This window comes from Taudactylus pleione, unplaced genomic scaffold (assembly GCF_031769625.1).
Source record: "Taudactylus pleione unplaced genomic scaffold, aTauple2 ptg000041l, whole genome shotgun sequence".
Classification (NCBI taxonomy): Eukaryota; Metazoa; Chordata; class Amphibia; order Anura; family Myobatrachidae; genus Taudactylus; species Taudactylus pleione.
The window spans coordinates 14919816-14947701 of record NW_028284443.1 but is presented as its reverse complement, the minus strand read 5'-3'; the positions used below and the strand labels follow the sequence as shown (position 1 = coordinate 14947701).

At 43.5% G+C, this 27886-nt stretch overlaps 1 long non-coding RNA gene across 1 annotated transcript in view; it reads left to right on the top strand.

Annotated features, from left to right (window-relative positions):
- Positions 1-23087, top strand: part of LOC148537990 (uncharacterized) — a 37099-nt gene extending 14012 nt beyond the window's left edge. Inside the window, exons 2-3 of the long non-coding RNA XR_015872756.1 lie at positions 21632-21690; positions 22984-23087. This is a non-coding gene — a long non-coding RNA (uncharacterized LOC148537990). The remainder of the gene's footprint in view (positions 1-21631; positions 21691-22983) is intronic.
- The last annotated feature ends 4799 nt before the right edge of the window (positions 23088-27886 follow it).

Sequence of the window (27886 nt, the reverse complement as noted above, 5' to 3'; positions counted from 1 at the left end):
TATCGTCACTCTGAACATTCCTTTCCATATGCACCTTAACCCCAGTAGTGCTCCTTATACAGTACCCCCAGTATGCACTGTCCCCAGTTGTGGTCCCTCTTATGGAGGCTCATAGTAGTGCCCCTTATACAGTACCCCCAGTAGTGGTCCCCCTTATGCAGCCGATCATTAGTTCCCCTTATTCAGTGCCCCCAGTAGTGGTCCCCCTTGTGCAGCCCCTCATTAGGTCCCCTTATTCAGTGCCCCCAGTAGTGGTCCCCCTTATGCAGTGCCCATGTAGTGGTCCCCCTTATATGATGCCCCCAGTAGCAGTCCCCCCAATGCAGTGCCCCCAGTAGTGGTACCCCCTTATGCAGTGCCCTTTATATAGTGCCCCCAGTAGTAGTCCCCCCTATGCAGTACCCCCAATAGTGGTACCCCCTATGCAGTGCCCTTTATATAGTGCCCTCAGCAGTAGCCCCCATGCAGTGACCCCAGTAGTGATCCCCTTATGCAGGCCCCAGCAGTGATCCCCCCTATCCAGTGCCTCCAGTAGTCGGTCCCCTAGTAGAAAGCCACTTATATAGTGCCCCGAGTAGTAGTTCCCCCCCCAGTAGTAGTCCCCAGTAGAGCTTCCCCCTCCCAATGCAGTGCCCCCAGTAGTAGCCCCCCCCGTTGTAGTCCTCAGTAGTGCCCCACCTCCAGTAGAGGTCCCCCCAGTAATGGTGCCCCCAGTTGTAGTAGCTCACCCCCCTCAGGAATGGTGCCCCCAGTAGTAGTAGTAGTATCTCCTCCCCCAGTAATGGTGCCCCCAGTAGTGGTAGTAGTAGCTACCCCCGCAATAATGGTGCCCCCAGTAGTGGTAGTAGTATCTCCCCCCCCAGTAATGGTGACCCTAGTAGTAGTAGTAGTAGTAGTATCTCCCCCCGTTCTCCATAGTGCAGACACACAAGTTACATAACAAAATAAAAATAGATATTCTTACCTGAATCCACGCTCCAGCTCCGGCCACTGCTCCCGCCGCACGTCAGTCCTCCCGGGCTGGTGCACTTTGCATTATGGGAGAGATGTCATGACATCTTTCCCATTACCCACTTCAGGAGCCGGAAAGGAGCCAGCTCTTGCAGTGGGCCTGCAGCAGTCAATGAGAGTCTGTCTGACTCTCATTGGTTGCTGATTCACACACACATCACTGCCGCTTGGCGGTGATGCTTCTGCAGTAGCAGCAGCAGCCGATGAGAGTCGTCTGACTCTCATTGGCTGCTGGTTAATACACACATCACCGCCAGTGCTGGCGGCAGTGTGTGTGTTATGCACAGCATGAGCCCACCTGCCACCCTCCTCCAAGCGCTATTGGGTAAGCACTCAGGGGGAGGGAAGGGGCTCAGCTGTGCAGCACAGGACAGGTGCTGGAAGCCTAGCGCCGGAACTGTGTAAATGTGTAAATATTAGCAGTGAAATGCAAATGTTTGCAATCACATTGCGATCACAGCTTACCATAAGTACGCCCACTTCCCCTTACACACATCCATATACTTGGGCAACATAGCAAATTAATCTGTAACATTGGACCCATACGTACTGCTAAGGCAGGTCAGAGCTCACTCAGGAATTTCTAACTGCAGCGCACGCTATAAGCCCTCATGCCGTGTTTGGTATTGCAGTGGATAATTTATGCATGCCCCTGCAACGGCATTGCAACGCACTGGCACGCCTGCGTTCGCCCGACCACCCCCCATCACCACCCACAAATGGCACTTCCTGTCAATCAATGTGCTCTGGTTCTGCGTACCCTCTGCAAATGCAGTTCCCATCGCAATTGCTAGTTCGCGCATGCCCACTGCAATGTATATGCAATGTGATTTAATCAAAAAATTGCGTGCGTCTTTGCTACTGCGATCCTTGCTGAATCAGGCCCACAGTTCTCTATTCAATTGACCATTGATCCCAATAACAAGTGTTTCCCCAATCCTCGGTCTCCACCTGTCAGAGACATTATTCCTCTTTGAAAGCTGCCCATATGTAGACATGATGTTGTAAAAAGTGTTTGTGTAAACTAAAACTTTCTAATTTGTTTTTAAATGGGGGAGGGCTGAATTAAATCTAAGTGATAATCAGAGAGAGGTTCGGTTCCTTTGGCTGACCATGTCCTACTCTGTCTGTCCATTTCAATTGCAACAGCGTCTTTGTGTGTACACTCTGTGTAATACATGAGCCATACAAGTTTTAGAGCATAAAATCGCTCAACTACGTGAACATCGGCATTGCGTGTCGATTGCATGTGCCTCTGAATCAGGCCCTGAGTACCATACAATACTGAGGGGCCAATGTTAAGCTGGACAGATTTTGCACCAAACATGTAGCATAAAATGCTCCAGAAGAAAAGATGTATGTTTTTTGCAGTTTGCAGAGCTGGGTATATCTCCAACTGTGTTTACTGCCAAACTCTCATATTTTCTAAACTCTCACCCAATTACATTTGGCCCCATGTCTGTAACGGCATATGTACCAGATGTATGGATAGAGGGGCTGATTCAACAGTGCACGCAAGTGCGAGTGTGCAGAATGGGTCCTGTGTAGTCACACACAGCCCCTTCTGTGCTTCTGCCTGATTGACAGGCAGAGGCATTTAAGGGGTTGTGCAGGGAAGGGATCAGCTGGCATTCCTGGAAACAGGGGTGTGTCCTCCCTGTTTTCCGGGAGTGGCAAGGCCAGGGACTGCATCGACCAACGCAGTGACCTGGCCTCGCAAGCTGGCCAGCCTGAGAAAGCTGCGGCTTACTCAGCTGGCTGGCGACCCGGCGCTGACCGCCATCGCGACCATTGTTGTGACATACACCTTCTACTGCATTTGCATATTAGCAAGGACGGAATTTCCAATCTGCCTATGTGCAGCTTTGCAATTGTGATCCTTGCCAAATCACCCCCAGAGAACAGTAGTATACAGTATGTGCCAGTATGTAGCCAGGTGAAAACACTAGTACAGTGGCCCTGATTCAGACATGCTCGCTGGTCTGAAGGGCATTTTTTTTTCTTTTCTAGAGTCCGGCCTCCAGGACGCTTGCTAAGCTGTAGGTGTCCACCCACAGCTTTAATGAGCGGCCAGGTGATGGTCACGATGGTCGCGACCATCGGGGCTTGCGACGAGACCCTTGTGGTAGTGTCTCATCTTCCGCAAGCCCCAGTGAGCTTCCAGCTCTAATACAGCTGGAAGCTTACCACTGACATCACTCGTGATGTCAGTGGGGCTGCCCCCAAATGGCAGGCGTTCTTTCGGGAACGCCTCCGTTTGGCCAGCCAACCCACCGACCCACCTACCAAACAGGGTGAGCTGTCGAACAACATCGACAGCCGCCCCTTTTGGATGTGAGCGCCGGAGCAAGTGATTTGTTGCTCGCTCCGGGGCTCACGCCCGGCCATCGACACACGTGCGAGCGCTATACGCTTGCAAGTGGGTCTGAATCAGGCCCAGTGTACAGTATTTGCAGGACCATCCGCTAGGCAAAAGGAAAGCTGCGATGGTTGTAATGTTGCAGATGTTCCGATGGTGGTGATACGATGTTCAGATGTTTGAAAACCCAATTTTTTTTTACAAATATTACATTTATTTTTTTTCAATTAAATCTTTTTGGATAATGTTAAAATACATGTTCTTCAGACAATTCATTAATTAAAAAAAAAAGTAAATTATTGAGTTTTTAAAAAAAAATAAAAATAAATAATAATAATTATTAGTAGTTAAATACTATATTATGGCGCTCCTATAATGACTGGCCTATGCGCGCAGGCTGGATAGCCACACCCCTTCCAGCAACTGGCCACACACCTCAGTTTGCATTTCCCTGATTGGCCTTTCATGCCCCAGTCCAACACTGGATAGAGGACCTGCAAATAACATTAGACATACTGTATCCTCAACTCTATCGTCTCTTTTTTTGGCTGACATGTCAAATTTGTATTGCGACTGCACATCTTAACTTAGATCTTTACAGTAGTAGATCTTTACAGTAAGCCATCAGTTAATGTTTTCAGCTTGGTATTCTCTAATCTTTTCTAAAACTTTCTCAACTTTTCTCATGAATCTAAAGATGCCCATCCACTAACACACAAGAAAACAACTGCACGATTACGACATTGTAATCGTGCAGTCGTTTGTCAGTCTGTGATGAGCCTGCACTGAACGAGCAGTCGTTCAGTGCAGGCTCATCAATCATCTGCAAACATGCTCAATCTGACGTTATTGTCAGGTTGTCCAGCATGTTTGCACAATGATAGATGTCTAAACGTCCAGCGGGCACGCACATCGCTGGTCGTTTTAGACATTTTTGCAAACGATTTATGAACGATTGAACGATCGTTATCATTCAATTGCTCTACTTTATCGTCTAGTGGGTGGGCACTTTTAGTCTCACAAAATCCGCACACAATGCCAGTGTTCACATAGTTAATAATTTTAACTGCACACGCGCACAAAGGTGCTGTTGCGTTGGAGACAGACAGTGGACTTGATTCAGACCCGCTCGCGAGCGGGTCGATGTTGGGCCAGTGCGCATGCGCATGATGGACCCGGCTCCATCATGCGCATGCGCGAGACCCGGATAGCGACGGGCAAGCCGTCGCTATGGGTCTCGCTACAAAGGGGGCGTGCTGTCAATGGTGAGTGACAGCACGCCCCCTTTGGTGGGCGTGCCGGGGGCATGGCTGGCCAGATGGAGGCATTCCCATGGGGACGCCTACCGTCTGGGGCCGGCCCCACTGACATCACAAGTGATGTCAGTGGGAGTGCTTTTGGCTCTGATAGAGCCAAAAGCACTCCAGGGCTTGCGGCAGACGAGACGCTACCACAAGGGTCTCGTCGCAAGCCTGATGGTCACGATGGTCTTGACCATCGCGATCATCTTTTTGGCCGCTCGCCATAGCTGTGGGTGGTCACCCACAGCTATGCGAGTGGCCAGGAGGCCGCTCTAAAAAAAGAGAGGGAGGGCACTGATTCGGAGCGAGCGCTCTGAAAGAGCATCCGGCTCTGAATCAGGCCCAGTATCAGAAAGGTAGTAGAAAAGTGATGAGCACTCCTGGGCGGTGACTGGAAGGTGGCTAGTAGTGCATGCAGAAATGGTTCGTTCAATGCGCGCCTTATGGTAATGTCACAGGTGTACTAATTTACAGAAAGCAAAAACAGTGAGACTGTCGGGTGCACTCTAGAGTAAATGTAGAAAAAGTAAGGTTCCACTGATGCCGTGTTTTTATATATTTGTTTATTTTTATTATTTTTATTTAATTTTATTGTGTCTTTCTTATAAAAATTAACCTTTATTAATTCTTTCTTTAAAACCTCTATATAATATTGTGAAAAAATAAAGAAAAAATTATATACATAAAATGATAGACATTGTGTAAGTAGTAGGAAAAAATGTGATTAAAAAAATCCTGATTATAGCATCGGTCACTTGTGTTCATTGGGAGTGGTCGCTTAGAGTTATAAGATCTATGTAGATTTGTCTGTTATCTTGTTATCAGTGTTCACAGTTTATTGTCACTCAGAACAGAACAAATCATCAGTATTGTGAATCATTAGCTACATTTGTTTCACTTATGCCTGTGAGTCAAAATATTTACATGTATCTGATACAATTCTGCTACTTATACAGACTGTATGAGTCTTTTTCAGCTCAGGCAATGATTCACTCGTCAATACACTGGTTTTGTATGTCTAAATACTGTACATCATTCACCTACTGTGCATAATGCGCCTTATATCAGGTTGTTATACCCATATAGCATTATGCATCATGTGTTTCATAATATAATCCCTTAATAGAAATGTAAGCAATCTTTTTCATACATTGAGGCAGTAATACTGGATTATAGTAGTGCAATGTAATGATTGATTATGTAGCTTTGAGGCATAAATGCCATTAGCCAGCTATCTCTACACCGCTCCATTATGGCTCTATTCTGGGATTCTATCAATGCAATAGGGTAACCATACGGTGGTCAGTTTAACAGTATTTATGACGTTTTTGTAACTCTTTTGGGACATATGCGTCCGCATAGCCCAGCGGTCTCAGGCGCCACTCTCTTAGGACATGTGCGTCATCGTGACCTCGCGGTCTCAGGCACCGATGCGCATTTCGCTGGATGTCCGGCTTCCTCAGGGCAAGCCGAGTGATGGGCTTCGCTCAGTTTAAATACCTGGCCTTCAGTTGCTATTGTTAGGGGGCGTTATCCCTGTCCTAGGCAACTGTAGTAAGGGAGCATGTTTATCCTCTCCAGTGGGGAACATGTATATATAATCTTCCAATTTAAGGTATGATCGTAATATTGAAGCAGATTTTTTATTATATTATGATAAAAGACAATGTATTCCTTATTTTATTTGTATGCTGGAATATATATCCATTATTCTCCTTAATAAATGGATATTTTCCTCTTCTCTTTGATCATTATTTAGACCTAATTAAGCCCTTTGCAAATCGATAGATTACAGTTCTAATAATTTTACTTATAAATACCTTTATTGATCACTTTTTTAATTATATAGTGTCAGCTTAAAATGAATATGGACCTGGCATATTGTAATTATATCATTAGTTTTGGATTTTAGTTGTGACCATATTGAAATGGTTTCTATAAGTCATATGAAACTAATTACATGTGACCCGGTTTATTCAAGGCAAATTTAGGTGGTTAACTTTATTCTATGTCAGTCCCAAGCTTTAAATGGAGGGCATCTGCGTTCTTACTAAACAATAAGCCGTTAGATGTTTTGAACTTATATACAGTCAGGTGCATAAATATTGGGACATTGACAGAATTTTCATATTTTGGCCTCTATTCACCACCACAATGGCTTTGAAATTAAACAAACAAGATGTGCTTTAACTGCAGACTTTCAGATTTAATTTGAGGGTAATTACATCCAAATCAGGTGAACGGTGTAGGAATTACAACGGTTTCTATATGTGCCTCCCACTTTTTAAATTTAGCTCCAGTACTTCTAGATACCATCCTTTAAATCAAGGTACAGTCACATTTATGGAGCAATGCTGTAATATTAGTAATGTAGCTCCTTATGAGTTGTGTCTAGGGGATAATATGTCAATATATGTAATTATCCAACATATATCCGATATTACTTCTTGATAAGTAATCCCTCTTCTCCTATTTAAATTAGATAATTAGGTTTCTGGTCTATAGACAGATATAGCATGTATAATATATAGATGTCTCAGACAATCGTGATATGTGTTTAGAACATTAGTGTCTGTGTCGTATAAACGTGATGTTAAGTGATTATATAGTGATATTATATTACACTCGTAACATTCGTTAATAGTGTGGTAATTGTAAAATATATTTATTTGATATTCATGGAACTGATTTTTGAATATATTATTTGACTGTGCCCTATTCAAATAATTTCTTGTGATAAAAGTGAAAAAGCCCATATTAATGTGTAACTCTGTGAATAAAACATATTTAGTAAAAAAAAGGTAGGAAAAAGAAATGCATTATAAGTTATTGCACAGTTCCTACCTCACCCCTAGGTTGAGATGTCTCATTGAAGCCTTCCCCTGACTCTAAGGTAGAGGTGGACAATAAGCGCCCCCCAACTGTTGGAGAACTACACATCCCAACAGTTTTGCTATTTGGCCATGCTAAAACGGTTGCAAGGCATGCTGGGATCTGTAGTTCAACAACACCTGAAGGGCTGCTTATTGCCCACCCCTGCTCTAAAGGGTCTATTTACTAAAGTGTGGGTTTACAGAAGTGAAGATGTTGCCCATAGCAACCAAGCAAATTGTACGTATCATTTATCTAGCATCTAGCTAGAATCTGATTGGTTGCTTAGAGCAACATATCCACCTCTTTAAACCCACACTTTAGTAAATATACCCCTAAGGGGGTGATTCAATTGTCTTTTAAGTTGTGGTAATTAATGGGTGCCCAATGTTCAATTGTTTTGGGTGTCCATTAATTATAGCCGCGTAATACATCTAAACCCGTTTAAAGTCCAGATTAGGGTGCCTAAGCTCCCATTTGGGTGCCCAAAACCAGAATTGATCACACATTTCTGCTTGCCTCCTCTGCGCTGGGGTCTGTTCATTGAATTGCTCCGTCAGGCGTCCGGCACTGACAGCCACTGGCGAAAACATTTAAAACGCCCCCCCCCCCCCCTAACTTCTTTAAATGCACATTACTGGGGGTGCAATTGCATGCATTGCATGTGGTCCTATGGTAGTCTACAGAGGTTCTGGCTGACTATCCAGGACTATGGGCCTGATTCAGAGCCGCTCGCAAGCGGCCGCTCATTCGCTATGAGCGATGTTCGCACAACTGCACATGTACATGGGTCGTAATGTGCATGCGCAAACCAGTCATTGCGGATGGAAATTGTGCGCTCGCAAAACAGCGAGGGGCTGCTAATTTGATTGACAGAATGTACCGTTTGTGGGTGGTAAAATGGGAAGGTGCTTGAAAACGGGGGAGAGGAGATCCGAACGCAGGCGTGCCAAACAGTCAAAAGGGCGTTTAATGGCAGTGCATAATTAGTAAAGGAGTGTCATCGACCACGTCACTTGGTTGTCTTTTAGCCTGAACTGCTCGCAGTGATAGTGGTAGAAAAAAACCTACCACAAGCAGCGCGAGCAGTTCAGATGCCTTTCGATGTACCCGATTAATCTAATAAATAGCGGAGATGATGTGTGATGCGAACGGCAAAGGGGTGTCTTTACAAAATAGTGAGCGCATTTTTCGTTCGCTCGCTCAGACATAGAGGCGTCAACAGACCACAAAGAGCAAGCGCTCAATTTAAATAGCCGACCCCTTTTTTGGAACGACCGTCCGCAAATAGCGTCCGGCTCTGAATCAGGCCCTATATCCGCTGTGAGTTAAAAATCCATTTTGACATAATAAATTCAGAAACACTACTGAATCTATATCCCTCATCCTGCCCTTAACCCATGGTAATAAGCTCCTTCTTGCTAAAGTAGTGCAAAAAAGACCATTTTCTCCTAATCTGTCTCCCGAGATGTACCGAGCATGTCTCCTTTTACATTGTTTATCCAATCTCTTTTACATGGATTGGACAAAAATTTCCATAGACAATGAAGGCAGGGCTGATAGTTTTTTCTCCGTACAGCTCCCCTATGTCCTCACCCTACCATTCCAGATTTGGTCTATCTAAGGGCATTGATCCAATTACCGCCATGGTATAACCTTAAGATTTTAGCCGATTAAATCCCTAATTTTTGCCTTGGCTACTTGGTGTTATCAAACATTGTGGCTCTGGCATCCCCCATCTGATATACTAGTATGCTTTTATCACAGTTATTTGCAGTTTCTCCTTTTACTATTGTTGTTTATCACTTTTGAGTTGTTTGTTACAATGGACTGAGGGCCTGATTCAGAGCCTGACGCTCTGACCAGAGCGCTCGCTCTGAATCAGGGCCCTCCTCCCTCAACTTGGAGCGGCCTCATGGACGCTCGCATAGCTGTGGGTTACCACCCACAGCTATAGCGAGTGTCCATGATGATGGTCACAATGGTCAAGACCATCGCGACCATCGGGCTTGCGACGAGACCCTGCGGTAGGGTCTCGGTGACCGCAAGCCCTGGAGTGATTTTGGCTCGGACTCAGACGGTAGGTGTTCCCATGGGAATGCCTCCGTCTGGCAGCCACGCCCCCGGCATGCCCACCAAAGGGGGCGTGCTGTCGATCAACATCGACAGCACGCCCCCTTTGGTGCGAGACCCATAACGACGGCTTGGCCGTCGTTATTCGGGTCTCGCGCATGCGCACGACAGAGCTCCCTCCGTCATGCTCAATTCGGCACCATCGACCTGCTTGCGAGCGTCCTGCGCTCGCGAGCGGGTCTGAATGACCCCCTGATTCCACTACCTTGTATTGGCAATTTCTATGTACTGTATTTTTTAACCTTTTTATAAACAAATATTAAAAATAAAAATCTTTTAACTGGTTGATGTAAAAAAAATTAACCAAATTAGTTGCTGTGATATTTTCATTTGCCAGTACTTGTTGAGCTGTACTGGCAACAATCAAGCCCAGCATTTGCACACTGGAAAAACAGGTTTAAACTGTCTTCATACTGTATATTGTAAACAAAGATTTTAACAACAATGAAACTGCAACTGCCACTCAGCATTTTTCATTCATGCCTTATCTCTGTAATTAGTACTTTCAGAAATTACTGGTGAGAGCCACAGCCTCTTCTTCTCTTATTACATTGTTACTCTCTCCTTTCATCAGCTCTGACACATGCATCATGGATTTCTCATACACTGCACATGTACTTAGTAACTCTTCAACAAATCACCCCTAATAGTATTCCCTTCTGTATAAGATGTATCGCAACTACTACTGATGAATGCAGTTTCCATTAATCTGCTTGTGCTGTCTGAAGCCAATCACCATAATATTTTAGCATAATGATGGCTGCCCCTGCAGACGGCGGTGTGCATTGATGGGGGTCAGTTTTGGACTGGAGCATGTAGGCCCCACCAGGGAAATGCAATGGTAGGTGCCCATGCTTTGGGGTGTGGTCAGTTGCTACAGGGGATGAGGCCAGACCCCACAGAGGTTTGGACAGACATTAGAGACCATGTAACTGACCCTCTAATAGAGTAACATTGTTTAATTCAAGTGCACAGTCTGGAACCTGACATTAGAGCAAGTGGTGAAACCTGACATTAGAGCAAGTGGTAGGGCCCTTAGGCAGTGGGGCCCACCGGGAATTTCCCCTGTACCCCTGTGGGCCAGTCCAACCCTGATGGTGGTGCATGCTACCTTGGGCAATTGCCTTCTACCTAGCTTGTCACTTGTATGTAGTACATTCCTGCTTAGGGGTCAATCCAATTACCTGCACATATACCTCCGGTGCGAGTTAGTGCGGCAGCAGCTTGAACTCTCTCAAAACTGCTAGCAGCCCCTTAGGACTGCGAGCAAAAATGAATGAATTTGGGCTGAGAGCAGTCCGCAAGAGGTGCAATATGCGGTGCCGCTGCTGGTGCTTCAATACCGTGGCAACGGTAACTTGCACATTTTGCGGGTAATTGGATTGACCCCTTAGTGTCTGGGGTTGTTACACCTTCTTCAAATCACTGGACACACTTCATTCAAACCTTTTTGAAAAAAAGGCTATTTACACAAAGAAGAAACAAGGAAGTCATATCTGATGGGTGCATCCATCTGAGAGGACTTTCTTATTTCTTTTTGTGTATATATTAACAGGTCCTGTCAATCTCTGCAAACTGTGCGCCTCCTTCCTCCATCACAACTATAACTATACGCATGCATAGTGGAAAAGGCTCCTTGTAAAAAGGGTATTTGTAAAGAGTGTATTGGGTACTCATTTACCCCTTGTGACCTCAAATTATATCTGACTGCAAATTATGAAATAGCCTAAATGTTAAGTTAAAAAAAAAAACTATAGGCGGTAGTCTAAAAATTAGGTGCAAAAACAAAGAGTGGTTTACTTACCCACAAAGAAATTGACAAGGGGCCTGATTCAGCTTGGATCACAACTGCTAATATACACACAATTAGATGATTGTTTCATTCTGCATATGCATCGCAGTGTGCATGTGCGAACCAGTCACTGCGATCGGGACTAGGCAGACCCATCACAGAGTGATTGGCAGGAAGTACCATTTGGCAGTGGTGACGGGGGATGGTCAGCGAAACGCAGGAGTGCCAGTGCGTTTGAACACTGTTGCATAAATTATCATCTACGATACCTTACGCAGCCTGAGGCCTCATAGCGTGCGATGAAGTTAGCAATTTCTGAGTAAGGCCTGACCTTGTGCAAGTGTACATGAGGCTGCGATGGTACTCGATTGTACCGATGGTTTCGCAGTCTTGCTAAACATTACAGATGTGTGTAAGGTAAAGTGGGCATTCTTATGTTGTGCTGCAGCGGCGTATAAATCGCAATGGATTAACATACTATCTCAGTTGAACTGCGTGAGTAATCGCTATTGCATTTGCTATAGCGATCCTTGCTGAATCAGGCCCAAAGACAGAATATTGCAGCATGAGGCTTAGCCATACTTGCCTACTGTTGAAAAAGCTTTTCAGGGAGATTGTGAAAACAACACTATAAGTGTGGTGGTAAAGAAGACGTGTACCGCTACATCTGAGAGGCGTGCACGGCCGGCACTACCACTAGGCAGCTTTAAGCAGCTGCCTAGAGCGCCGGCCACCAGAGGGCGCGGCATAGTACCCACAGAAAAAAAAAAAGTTTCTTTCATACTTCTTTTATATGGAACTAGCTGGAGTACCCGGCGTTGCCCATGGTTTTAAGAATGTTTGTTTACACATCATCCTCCAACCAACCTCTCCTTAGGCAGGCCTCACGAAAAGTGTGACAAACTTCCCCATCAACAGTCCTAGGTCTTCGAAGGAAGTAGGACCTGTACCGGTGTAAAGAAAACTTCGGAGATAGAAGCATTCAAAATTTGTAGGATGTACAGTGTAAACACAGCCAAGAGCTTCTGCTGCTCTGATACCAGGATGACCATCTACAGCAGGGATGGGGAACCTCAGGCCCGGGGGCCGTATAAGGGCCCCGGAATCATTTGGTATGGCCCTCTGAGCTTTTCTCTGCTAACCTCATTTGGCTAGCAAGGTGCCTAGAATGGCACCCTGCAGCCAGAATCTATACAGTAGTGCTGCCTGGAGCATCCTTAGAATGCTTAAGAAGGTCACCTCGCTGCCCTTACAGCTCCCCGGAGCTTCCTCAGATTGCTTTGGGAATTGCTGTAATCACGGCGATTATGGCCACGCCCCATGTGATGTCACATGGACGGGGTGAGGCCTGCACCAGGCCCGCGAATAATGCTATATGTATCAAAATGGCCCTCGGCAGAAAAAAGGTTCCCCACCCCTGATCTACAGCGATTCCTGTTTTCTGCGCATAAAAACTTTTCCAGAAGCATTCCATGTGTAATATATTGGCAGCTCACAGTACAGCAGGGTCCTTGCAAAGTCATCATTTTGACACAGTTGGAAGAAAAAAATCAATGTTGTTGCGTAATTTGGTATAGTCAGAGAGCTGAGAATGCTGGGAAAGCCTGCTAAAGCTCTCTTCGATAATAAACATTAAGATCATGACAAAACATGACAACACAAAAGGCTGGCTCTGAGGCCCTACCCATATGCTGTGAGGCCCCACAATGAGTGTAAAGCAAAAATCTATGTTTTTAATTAATTAATTTCAATTTCAATTTTTTTTACTTGCCTCGGCCGTGTTTTAATACGCTCGTATGTAAAATTTCACAATCTTGGCTTGTAAACTGTGGATTTGTATAGAAAGACAGAAGGACAGAAGTAGGGATGGACATTGGGCCTGATTCAGAGCCGGACGCTATTTGCAAACGGTCGTTCTGAAAAATGGGCTGGCTATTTAAATGAAGTGCTCGCTCTTTGCGGTCTGTTGACGCCTCTAAGTCTGAACAAGCAAACAAAACCTGCCGCCGCTATTTTGATAAAAACGCCCCCTGGCCGCTCGCATCCTACGTCATCTCCGCTATTTATTTGATTAATCGAGTACATCGAAAGGCATCTGAACTGCTCGCAGTGCTTGTGGTTGGATTTTCCTACCGCAATCATTCGAACAGTTCAGGCTAAGAAACAACCAAGTGACGTGGTCAATGACGCTGCTTTGTTAATTATGCACATCCTTAAAATGCCCGTTTTGGCACGCCTGCGTTCGGATCACCACTCCCCGCTTTCAAGCACCTTCCCCTGTTACCACCCACAAACGCCTCATCCTGTCACTCAAATTATCAGGCACTCGCTATTTTGGGAGCACATGAATTTCGACCGCACTGACTGGTTCGCGCATGCGTATTACGAGCCGTACGCATGCGCAGTTGTGCGAACATCGCTCGGAGCGAACGAGCGGCCGCTTACGAGCGGCTCTGAATCAGGCCCTTTGATGGTGGATGTTTGCCGACCCTCGATGTTTTTCTTCCGATGTTAGTGTTTTTACCATTTGATGGCAGCATTCCGATGTTTGCTGCCATTGAATGGTAATCATTCAATGGTGTTTCGATGGTTGCTTCTTTTCTTTAAATACTATAAGCTATGCCTCCCATGGCTGCTGTGTGCTGTGTCTCTGCCTCTGATAACCTTTCTGGCTCATGCTGCTGGGATCGTTGGAGGTTGTCTCTCACTGCCTCAGACCTGTCCCTCCCTCCCCTCTCTGCTAGCTCTCATTGGCTCTCTGAGATTGTGAGAGCCAATCAGTGTGCAGGCCTGGCCCAGCAGCAGCAGTCACTCACAGACACACAGAGTGACAGCTAACAACGTTTATACCAGCAGAGAATGGGGAGTGATTTCTCTGCTGGTGCTGTAAGAGGTTCCCATTCTTTGTGTTATAAGTATATTTAATCATGTTTTTAGACTTCAGTTTATTGTTGCTTTAAGTGCCCACAGCAAGAGCAGCGTGGCAGTGACAGTGTGTCTCATTCTCCTCCTCATCCTCAGTCAGCTCTGCCTGCCTTGCCTGGGTTTTTTTTTTGTTGCTTCGTGTCCGAGCCCCTCCCCCAACCCAGCCCCTTTACTATTCATATGAATAGTTTTTACCATGGAATGCTTTTGATGCGATGGTTAGTTGCCATTGCATCAAAAGATTCAATGGTGGAAGCACTGCCATCATATGATGGTGGGCTTCCGATGTCCATCCCTAGACAGAAGGACAGAAATAGTATAAATAGTAGAGATAAGAAAGTTCTTAAATATCACCACTGGAGGCAGCAGCCAGCAGTACTGAGTGCAAGGCCCCACAATGAGCGTCCAGCAAAAATTGTGTTTTTTAATTAAATAAAAATGAACAGTAATTAATTTCGATTTCAATTTTTTTTAGTTACCTCGGCCGTGTTTTATTACGCTCATATGTAAATCTTGGCTTGTACACTGTGGAATTGTATAGAAAGACAGAAGGACAAATTTTCGCTTCGACATAGTAGAGAAGATAGAAAAGAAAGACTGTTGTACCGGAGGTGTGAGGTGTCACTTGTCAGAGAGGCTGCTGCTATCCTGGGGACATGTGAGATGTGTGCAACAGCTGTGGTAAGGGGCTGTGCAGGCTATACTGATGCCTGGCTGTATATATGTAATGTGAATGTGTATGTACCAAGTGCTAAGAATGATAGTGGCAGGGTTGCCGAGAGTAACAGGTTTGGCATGTAGGACTGGGTCTGGATATCCTATTGGTGGCCACCTGTGTGCTGTTTATCACTGTAACTGAGAGCTGTCAGACTGTGCAGCTGGTGGTAGTATCACCACCGGTATCAGGTAGTACTTATTACACGCCAATGTGTGACCACCGGCAGGCTGCAGCTGCTCGGCATGATAACCTCAAGCAGAGATGCTGAGAACGGGGCCGGCTACTAGGCACTGAGGAGGCCGTTTCTGTTCCTCAACAGTTCCGTGACTGTGGGACAGACATGGAGATCACGGCCTGCGGAGGTCATCCTCTGTCCTGATTGGCGTAGAAAGAAAGAAATCTGAGGATACGATAAGTGACACACTGATTTAGTTAAGTATAAGCAGCTAGTGTAGTACATGTTTGTGTACTTTTGCAAAGTAACAGTCCTCAAACAGACTGTGTAATAATAACAGTCTGTATTTGTTTATTTTTAATGAACTAGCAAGGACAGTGGTAAAACTTCCTCGGGGGGAATCTGACATCGCATATGTATACAGTGGGGCCCATTTATTATTGATCGCATTTGCAATGCGATTTGGGCATAATATTACCGCCCATGATCGCATTGCAAAATGCAATCATATCACCTGAATGTACCATCCGGCACATGCAGTGACACGGGCTCTGAAAGGATCCTGTCCTTGCGATGTGCTTGGAGTGGCCCCAGGGCTGTTGTGCATGTGCAGTCCCACTGACTGCACATGCATGTTCGCCATTGCGGGGGGAGGGTTCCAGAGTAACCCTCTCTCGACTAATTATGAAAAGTGTAGACAGTCATGTAGTCAGATGGCGTTAGCTGCTGGTGCCAATATCTGGAATGCATCTAGGGGAAACCTAATATTGTGATTAACCCCCGAAAACAGTTTGGGGGGGCGGGGGTAAATAGGGGCACTAGAGTGAAGCTTTTCCACGGGTGCCTAGAAACCGAGCACCAGCCCTGGAGGCGTGTTAGAAAGTTGACTTACATCCAAATGTAAACAAGCCCCAAAACATTAATAAGAGCTCCCTGTTGAAGAAAACACACTGATGCTATTCAGAAAATACATGTAGCCATAGGGATAATTGTGCCTTATAACCAATGCAGGGAAATTATACTAATGATCCTAAATGAATGTATATATCTCACTCAACCTGAGAGTCCAACCCTTGCCCCTTTTACATCTAGCAGCAACCCGGGTTAAACCTGCAATAACCCGGGTTTTAGCTGTGGTTTAAAAGTTGTTTTAGTCTCTGCAGAACACAATACACTACAGGCGGGACGGCGTGCAGCTGCATGACCTAGAAAGTCATAGAAAATGTATAAAATGCACACTCAAATTAATGTATAATAATATACCCAATGTAATTTAATAATGAAATCATTCTATATCCAAAATGTTAATAGCATATTCCAGGGGCATATTAAGAGGGAAATGCACATGGGCCCCTCCTCTCTCCCCAATGGCCACCAGCAGACTGAAAGCTGACCGCCGGCAGCCGCAGCAGCAGTAGACTCTGGGCACTAGTTTGCGCCCATAGTCTACTGCACATGCACAGGTCGCTGGGGAATGGCACAGCCGCCATTTTCCTGGCAATTTCTTCACTGCGCAAGGACAAAATGCCAGGAATATGGCTGCTGTGGCCATTTTTGGTCATTTGGGCAGAGCTGAGACATCCGACGAGCCCTCAGAGAGATAGGTATTAGGAAAGTGCTGGGTGTGTGGTGTGGGTCCCCATGGACCCAGTGGCGTCACAAGGAGGGTGCGGGGGGTGTGGGCACACACTCATGCCCGCCGCCACACTTCTGCCTGCCAGGGCAGGAGAGGGGGACAGTCGGGATTACTGTCCCAGCACTTTGACACCTCCTTCCACCCGCCCGCCGCTCCCTCCACCGCCGCCGCTACTGCCTGTCCAGACAATCTGCCTTACTGGAGCCCTCTGTCCCCCGTGAAAGAGCCGGGTGCCTGTCATTCCTCCTCTGCCTCTGTATAATAAAGTTTATTACCCAGCACACGTGACATCATGATGTCACACGCGCCGGATAATAAACTTTATTATACAGATGTATAGGGGAATTGACAGGCACCCGGCTCTTTCACGGTGGACAGCGGCACTGAAGAGAAGAAAGAGGAGCCGCAGTGACTATGGAGCAGCAGCCTGGAACAGAAGAAGGGTAAGACAGCATTGCATAAGGGGAACTGTATAATGGGCACTAATGGGGGCATTCCATAATGGGCTCTAATACAGGGGTCATTGAATAAGGGGCACTACATAAGGGGCATTACTGGGAGCACTGCATAATGGACACTACTGGGGGCACTGTGTAAGTGGCGTTAATACGGGGGCATTGCATAAGCAGCACTACTGGGGCACTGCATAAGGGGCATTACTGGGGGCATTGCATAATGGACTACTGGTGGCACTGCATAAGGGGCTCTAATACAGAGGGCATTGCATAATGGGGTCTTATACAGGGAGCATTGCAAAAGGGGCTCTTATACCCCCAGTGTATAATGGATACAACTGCAGTGGCATTGCATAAGGGGCTCTAATACAGGTGGCATTGCATAAGGGGCACTACTACCGGGGGCACTACATTGGTTTTCATTTATACTCACCCTTTCAAAATTCCATATAAGACTATTTTTTTTTTCTTGTGGCTCACACTCTCTTAGACCTTGAATATTCGGCCCGGTTGGTATTTTGAGTTTCACATGCCTGGTACACACCCACACACACACACACACACTAAAATCTAAAGATATACAGGGCCATAAGCAGAGGTGTGTGTGGCCGCACAGGGCTGGATTGTCTGGGGTCGGTTCACGCCGTACCTGTAGTCTGCTGAAGACCGCACATCTGACTTACGGTTTCTGTACTGTGTGGGAAGAGGGAGGGGACACTATTGCTGTGGGCATTGTATAAGGGGCACTACTACAGTGGGCATTGTGTAGAAGGGGCACTACTGTGGGCATTGTGTAAAAGAGGTCACTACTGTGTGTCGTAACATAAATAAGGGAAACTATGGTATAATGTGCATCAGGAGCACTATGTGCAGTGTAATGTGAATAAGATTGTGCTAATGAATAGCAGAATTTGAATTGGGTATAGTATTGTATGACCATGCCCCTTTCTTTTGAGATCACGCCCCTGTCTTGCGCCATGTGCCTTAGGCGCACACTGTCCTTTTATTGATATATTGCCAAGGAAGGGAGGTCATTCCACCTCTACGAACATTTTAAGCACTGCTACCCAGAATACCGAGCGTGGCGTCATAATGTCCGCCGGGTGCGCCCAGCATTCTGGGAGGGGCACAGTGTGACTGCTGGACTGGTAAGGGGTTTGTGGAGCTGCACACCTTGGTCTCGATTTTTTTATTTTTTTTGGTGGAGGGGGTGTCACCAAGCATTACAGCACCGGCTGACACCAACCCTAGTGACGGGTCTGCATGGACCCAGGGGCTTGTATGCACTGCACACCCTACACCCATTATAGATATGCCCCTGGCATATTCATATCCAGGTAAGTTCATTTGGAAATTAGAAGCAGTAGGACCAAATTGCATACACATGACAAAGCAAAGGCTTTGGGTAAAAGCCAGATCCATACAAAGTAGGCTTTTATAAAAAAAAAAGCCAGTTTCACAGGAATTATATTGAAAAAGTTGGATCCACACTAAGGGCCTGATTCAGCAAGGATCGCAATTGTAAAGTTGCATGTAAGCTGATTTGCAATTGCGATCCTTGCTATTATGCAAATGCAGAAGGAGGTGTAGGACAGAGGTCGCAGGCTGGGATCACCATCGCGACCACCGATCCCACTACTTTGTCTCTCTCTTCAATCCCGTATTCAATTAGTTTTGTATATGCGATAAAATTTCACCTGCCGGAGTTTTTGCCTACATCGCGTCTTTTAGCCGCGGAAACTTATAGGGCGAGTACTGCAATTCGCCCTATTCAATTCCAAAAGACACGAAAACGGAGCAACGCGAAGTCAGAAAAGGCGAAAAGTAGTGTCTGAATCGTAGAAATCAGCATGAACCCCCCAAAAAACATCCGTAAACATTGGGCATCAATGTAGTAGTGCCCGATTAGTCCTAATGAAACAGTTTGGGGTACTTAAGTTCGCACAATTGTCACTAATTAGCGTCTTTGCACAAGTGGTGAAGAATGGCATAAAGCAGTATTTTTTTAGAAAATAAGTATTCCTGTCAAATTTGGGGTACTTGAAAATGGATGCATACTTATTGATTTATTTTTACACATCTATCCTTTTACACTTCACTATCACCTTTTTTCCCCTTTTCGTGTGATGCCTTGGGGATGGTCCTTGGCTGGAATTTTTTGGGGTGCCTTGCTTCTCGGACGTGAACCCCTTAATGTTAGGGACGCTGGTATAGAGGAGCCTTGACGTCGGCCCAACGCTTATTCATATATTTGTAAATGTATGTAAACCAATACCTCTGAATTTCTATTATCAAGTATTTTTGATTTATCTGCAGTGTGATGGGGGGAAATTTTCTTTTTTCTGTGTTCAGTGTAAACTCCGCCCTTTACAAGCACCTGTAGTATATCATTAAGCTGATTGAGCAACTACTATATTTTTTGTTTATACTTAAAAGTTGCCAAAGTGGAGTTATAAGAAACATAAAAAACGCACCTTTAGCATACACCTGCAATCAAAAAAACACCTTACCCATAATGTGTATGAGCCTGGGAAAGGAAAGATAGAACAGATCTACTAGTTGATGGTAGCACCAATAAGCCTATACCGGACCCAAAGGACACACATATACAAATATAAATATAACAATGTATTTATTGCAATAGAAAAGACAATTCCTTAGGTATTCTTATCTCATTAGATGGTTATTCAATAGTAAAAATGGTATATTGATCTTAAAAGTACATAGAAATCATATTCTGCATGCAAAAAAAAAATGTAACAAAAACAAATACAGAAATCACGGTCTTATCCACAAGTGTTAGAGGAACATCAGCTGTATACTCCAGTAATATATGGGTTACAACTTCAAATTAGCTCTGTTGTGCCAGTCAATCCAAAAAGGTATAAAATAGAAAGTGGCATATGCATGTAACATTGTATTGCTGCGGCAAACAAAATGTATCCAATAGTGGTTAATCCTTACTGGGACTCCAATAGCTTCTTTATTACTTAATGAGCTGCCGCTCCATAAAAAGTTTCATATAGGTGTAATTGTGGTTACATGAGGCTAACCAAGGTCTTAATCCTGCCTCTAGACACTAAGGGGTAAATTTACTAAGAATCGAGATAGGTCGAGATGACAATCTCGGATGTTTTCAGGCATGTTTTTCATCTCGCAAATTTACTAAGTGCAAACTTGGGTGGGTTTTTTAGTGAGTTTGGTTTTCTCGCATTTTTTTCTCGGCGAGATGACAATCTCGCCTTTACTCGCCATCGAAAAAATCGGTAATTTTTTAAATGAAAGATATACATCTTGCAAATTTACCAAAAAACGAGTTTATAAACTCGCCTGTGATATTCATTATCTTGGGCGAGTTTTCCCGATTCAAACAGACGTGCCTGTCAGCTGCGGGTTATAGCAAAACCACTGAAAATTAGCTTGCAAATGCAAACTCGCCACGAAACTCGCACCTGTTTTTCAAAAGTTAACATGTGTTTGCACTTCCATTAATGAGGACACACACAGGCAGACTATAAAAGGAGCCTGGTTTTTGTTTAGGGTTGTACTGAGGGAAGATGGCTTTTTTTGTCAATGCTGGTGTGTTGGGTGTGTGGCTGGGATACCAGAGGCTCTACCACCAAGCTGGAGAAGATATGGAGCAACAAACTGAGCAGGCTGAAGAGGTTATGCAGGAACTACGGAGGTTGCGCAGGCAGCGTTTTTTTAGAGGGTGTCTGAACCTGAACGCATTGGTTGATGGCGAGGTCATACAGATGTTCAGGCTCAATAGAGCCAACATATTCCATCTGTATGACCTTGTCAAACTTGACATAGACTCTGAGACAGGTTGCTCACTTGCTGTCTCAGGAATGCATAAGCTTTTGAGTGTGTTGCACTTTTTTGCTACAAGAAACTTTCAGTCTGTCACTGGTAGGGTCATTGGAATTTCCCAGTCCACATTTTCCAGGTATTTAACACAGGTCATGGCCTCATTTCAGCCTCTGTTCCAAGCCTCAATCTGCTTCCCTTACCAAGAGTCACGCGGCATGCAGTCAAGGTAGCTTTTTATGACATTGCAGGCATGCCAAATGTCCTGGGCGCAATAGACTGCACACACATTAAGCTGAGACCACATCTTGGCTAGGGCACATGTTTTTTCGAATAAGCACCATGCCCATTCTACCATCGTCCAGGTGGTTTGTGATGCAAAACTCAAAATCATGAGTGTTGTAGTCGGTTACCCTGGCTCATGTCATGATTCCTTTGTCCTCAGTCAGTCATCCCTCCATGACAAAGTCGAGGCTGGTCAAATGCCGGAAGGATGGCTTCTGGGTAAGTATTTTGAACTTACCTTTTTGTAAAAGTTAATTTGAAATACACACATTGATCTACATTTGATTTCTCTCTTCTGCACAATAGGTGACTCTGGCTATGGGTGTTTCTCTTGGTTACAGACTCCACTGTCGCTGCCAAATTCTCCAGATAAGCACAAGTATAATGATGCACATAAGTCCACCAGATGTGTGATAGAATGTACATTTGGCCTGTTAAAGTCTAGATTCTGTTGTCTAGATAAATCTGGTGGAATTTTATTGTATGCGCCCAATAAAGTGTCAGATATTGTGCCCTGCTGCTGTCTTTTGCATAATATGTGTTTGCAGCAGCCTTTATCCGCTGATTATGTGAAGGACAGGCAGCAGGCTGGATTTTTGGACATATCAGGCGACAGCATGAGCACAGAAACTGGAAGACAGGTGAGGCAGAATCTGATTGAGGGCATTTTACTGGTAAGTGTCATTCCTCACCTTGTTTAGTAAATGTGTCCTATGTTTACTTGTACAAAATATTTGCATAAGTGTCTTGTTTTGCCATATGTAAAGTGACCGTAGTTCCAAATGCTTTGTGTTTTGCCTTTCAAATACCTGCATGGGTCTTTTTTGAGTTTATTTTATTTTTTTAAATGTTTACAATTGTACTTAAAATATACCACAATATGTATTTTGCTTTGTATTTTCTGCTTTATATTTATTTGTGCATGTTTGTAACACAAAATATGTGTTGTCTCTGGGTTCCGTCCACACATGTGGGGCAACATTGCTTCTTGTACAGTTATTTTGTACTATGTTGTTTTGCACAACCTTTACAGGAACCTGTAACTTTAACATCCAAAACCAAACCTTAATACATATCTAGAATGTAATTTGCTTTTATTTTGTAGTATTTTTTTTTTTTTAAAAGACATGTCTTTGCATTTCCAAAACTTTATTTTGGAAATGTTTTTTTTTTTTTCCATAAACAAGCAGAATTAACTTTCAGTTAAATTTTTGTCCTTTTCCTAAAGAATTCTTTAGAAATTGTATTTGTTCAAATAAAATTTCAATACAACTTTGTGAATTCACAAAACACATAATTACCAATAAAATGTGCAAATAAGTGACATATATTACAATCATCACATACACAAAAAACAAAACTGGACACACCCCTTTTTGCTTTTTTTGGGTGGGTTAACACATACAAAATACCTTCAAACCTTAACATACATAAAAATTATTTTGGAATGTAAGTAATGGCAATCTATGTGTTTTATATTTACCATAATTAGTTTTTGTTTTTTATTCCCAGAAATCAGTTAGAGTGACCCCTGCCACCCTGACTTGGTTTGCTGCAACCTCTGGCAATTGGTGTTGGTGCCTATCAAGTGCTGCTCGAGGTCAAACCTGCTGTTGTTGCCGGTAAGCGACCTAAAATTTGGGTCCCTAAATTTTGCAAAACTGCAGAAAACTCCCTAAAGGCAGAGGTTTGGTTTTCCATGATGTGCATAAAATTTTCCCTATGCCTATTATAAACCTCTGATTGTTGTAATTGTGCACCCTCCAATCTACCAATGCTCTGTCTCATTTGTTCCAACGAGTTGGCCATACGTGTAAGCTCCACCCTCTGAGCCATCTGGTTTTTGATATGTCTATGGCCAATTTTGTTTATGGTTTAATTTTGGTTAAAGTGTGTCCGCAATAATTCTATTTGTTGCTGTTGGCAAACAGACATTTCTTGCCAGTATGTGGATTCTGTACACAGCAAAATGGGTGGAGTGGATGGCAGAATATTTGATGCTGGCATCGTTGGAGTTGGAGGGATTATGGTTAATGTAACCGTGTTTTAATTTTCAGAGACTCCATCATCATCCGAAAAGGTGTCTGTAGGAAGACCAGGTTGTTCTGGCGAATCTAGAATAGAAATTTGGGTATGTATTTTTCTTATAAAAATTAAAAACACACTTTTTTTTTGTCTAAACCAGTTTTTTTTTATTTAGGCCTAAAAAATTTGACACATGTAAATCATTATCTTTGATTACACTCATTTAAAGTCCAAATTAGACTATCTACACCTGTGGGCTGGTGTTTTATTGTTTGGGGTGGATTACAATGAATGTCATGTAGCTAAAATACATGAAGGTGAATGGTACGTGGATTACACCATGCAAATATTGTTTATGTACCGACCAATAAACTTACAACCCTCCCAAAAGAAACATTCCAAAATAACACCTCAACAGATGCAACAGGACATCCCCAAGTACCAAAAATCACAAACAACATATGATGTAGTTTTCAGGACATACGACTCTATTGTATGACCGAAAAAAGTCACAAAGGTAACATAACCACCATAAAATAACCAAATTATCTTGCCAATTAGGGATGCTTTTTAAGCCTAATCATGTAGGTATGAAACTGAAATATATGTGTAGACATTAAGATGCTTTCATACGCATATCAAATTATAAACTCATAAACATACTAACTAATTTTAGTTTTTATACAGGGAAAGTTTTAGGAAACAGACAAAGTTATCCTTTTACAATCTTAAATTAACATGTTTTACCTTACATTTAAGTACCTAACTAAGTTTACAAACGAACCCAATACTGCAAGTGGAAGTCAAATCAATAATCATCATTGTGTTTCCAGGCCCAAAATTTTAGATTGAAAAAAAATCCCCTTAAAACGAGTGTTAAATAAAAATCACTAAAAAACCAGAACCAGCTAAGCAAACATACAAACATTTGTGTTCCTTAAGCTGACAATTTATTCAAAAATTATAAAAAAAAACAAGTATCAAAATATGTACTAATAATTATGCATATATATTTGTATTAACAGATCCACACAAACTCACCATCCAGAAGAGGTGAAGAGGGGCCACCAGAAAACAAGACAACTTCCTCACATATTTTTGGTGGTGTTTGCTGCATCAAAACTGGGTTGTTAGACGCCTCTTTTTAGGTGGTAGATTTGATGGTCCTACAGAACAACATTAACATTTTCATTGTATCATTTACATTACTGTGTGTCTACAGACAACTAGTGGGCCGAAAACTTACCAGCCTCCTCGGACTCTTGTTGCTGTGTTTGTTGGTGCTGCTGCTCTTGCTGGGGTTGTTGCTGCTCCCTTTGTGGATCAGATGTTTTTCTCCTTTTCTTTGCTAGTATATAAAAGGGAACACATTTTTACACTAAACAAGTCCAAATGCATGCCATTTCTATGTGCTAAGAATGTACCATAATAAATAGTGTAGTGATGCCTCATTAATGACACAGGCCTTTAAGAAAATGATTCATGTTTCTTAATATGTGTTGCAGTGGTATGTACTTTACGTATCCTGGATTATTGAACCTGTTGTTTTGACCATTTAATTGTACACTTGAAAATTTTACAAAAACATTATAAATGTTGGTAACCCAATTTGTATATTTCACATGTGTGGTTGTCTTCTTTATTGCTTGTTATTTAAAATAGTGTCAAACCTAAATTGACATGCCGAAATGAAAACATGTTTCTACCTAAAAAATGCATAAAACACAGCAAGCTGTGTGCAAACACCTAAGACAATGCATGAGATAGTAGGGAAAAAACAAATAAAGGAACATTGGTTGCTGTTGGTTACCACACTCAAATTAATTAATATTGGAAAAAAAACCCAAAAAAACATTAGACAATTACACTGGACCATTAAGGAAACCAATACACATTTTACATTGATAAAAAAATTAAACAAAAAAAACATACTCATATGTCTGCATATGGGCATCGGTGTCAATCTCAGGAGGGATCATCTGTTTGACAGGTTTCTCATATTCTAAATAAATAGAATGATATGGGGAGCCTCCGCCAGTACCACTGGCATACCTCAGCTCATCCGCCATTTTGCCTTTAACATGGCACTTGATATCCGAAAATCGTTTTTTGCGTTGGTTGGCATCACGCTTAGTGGGCCCCACTGCATTTACAGCATGCACCACTCCAGCCCAAATAGCAGCTTTACGGCATGCAGAGGTGCGGACAGCCTGTCTACCAAACAACAAGTGCTGCTGCTTAAGAACCTCACCCACAAGTGCCATATTCTGGTCAAATGTAAATTTGACGTTCCTGCTGGTCTTTGTCTTTCCCCTGTGGTGTGCCTCAACCTCACTCTCCTCACTGGAAGTGACATGAGGCAGGGTAGACGACACCTCCAGACCCTCTATCTCTCCCTGGCTCTCCTGCTTGGGCAGACATCAGCGTCTACACCAGTGTTGGCTAACCTTGACACTCTAGCTGTTGTGGAACTATATATCCAAGCATGCCCTGCCACAGTTTTAGCATGCCCTAATAGCAAAACTGTAGCAGTGCATGCTGGGTTATGTAGTTCCATAACAGCTGGAGTGTCAAGGTTAGCCAACACTGGTCTACACAAATATGCAAATAACACTTAAAAATAAAAGACAAACGAACACAAAACAAAGCCACCACCACTACCTATGTACCACACATACACACACACACACACACACACACACACACACACACACACACACACACACACACACACACACACACACACACAGATGACCACTGACAGGACGAAATTAAAAAGACAATAGACAAAAATATAGACAATTACAAAAAATTAACTAGACTACAAACAGACACAAGACAAAATTAACTCACCAATCAAAAACAGCAACTCCTTACAATATACCACCAACTCCTCACTGTCCCTCTCTTCTCTAACTCCTGCCACAAACCCACAAGGTCTGTCACAGGGCGTATTTATATTCTGTCTAAACATTCCAAAACATGTGACCATTTTCACCAATCAAAACTAATATGAAAGGTGTATTTAAAAGGTATCCGGTGTTCTCGGGCGAGTTATTACACTTAATTAGACGGAACTTGGAAAACAAAAAAAAAACCCGCCAAAAAACAAACTTTCAACAGAAGAGAGATCTCCCCCGAATTAAAGGAAAACCGACCCTAGAAATCTCAATTTGCTTCACCATCGGAAAACTGACTTTCAGCTAAACTCGCTTCTTAGTAAATTTTCAAAGCCAAAAAAAAAAACCCACCCGAGTTTAGGCGATGCAAATCGAGATAAAAAACAAACAAACTCGACCTATCTTGATTCTTAGTAAATTTACCCCTAAGAGTGCAGGGGAGACCGGGTTTAATGATCACCTTCACAACCCGCTGTTAGTGGCCATAACCAGGGGGTTGCTGCATGCAGATATATCTGCTCACCTGGTAAGTGTAGTTGGCAGTGAAAGCCGTGTCGCACTGCTGTAGAACAGATCTACCATGTACATGTTATAAAATCTTTGAAGAAAAGTGTAACACTGTCAGCCTCCCTGGTCTATCAAGTGCCGTTGACAGACAATGCAAAAGAAAGAAAAGCTTTTTCTGCACCAGAGGGTCTGTTCCAATAGAAGATGTTGCCATTTTGGTTACATTGTGCACCCGCCTTCTTTCAGGGGATGATGAATCAAATTCCAAGGCCCCGTAGACAGTATGACACTTCTTATCTTGATGATGTAGTCATCTATAGTCCTGATTGTCAGTCTCACTTACCCAGGGTACAAGCAGCGTTGGACTTCATCTGTGAGGCAGGATTAACATCCAACTGAAAAAGTGTAGCTTAGGGATAGAAAAAGTGAAGTACCTTGGATACACCATGAGAAGAGGTTTTATAAAGCCCCAATCTAATAAAATTGAGGCAACACACAATTGGCCACAACCTCTAAAGAAGAAAAGGTGAGAGTTTTCTTGGGAATCATGGGGTATTATAGAAAGTTTATACCCAATTTTACCACCATTGCTGTCCCTACCAAAAGTAAATAGTCAGTCATGGTTAAGTGGATCCTGAAGCAGGAAAGGCTTTTCAAACATTAAAGATAACACTGTGCACCTAACCAGATTTGATGACACATGCCTTTAAAAATGAATTTGTTGTACAGACAGATGCATCGGATGTAGCTATAGGTGCTATTATGTCTCAGAACAAAGACAGCGAATAGCATCCTCTTATTATTTAAGTAGGAAACTGAATGTACATTAGATAAATGATGCCACTGTAGGAAAGATTAATTGGTAATTAAGTGGACATTAGAAACACTCAGGTACTACCTTTTAGGAATAAAATGTATGTTAATTACTGATCATGCTTCTTTGAAATGGATGTCTGAGAATAAAGAGAGAATTGGGAGAATAA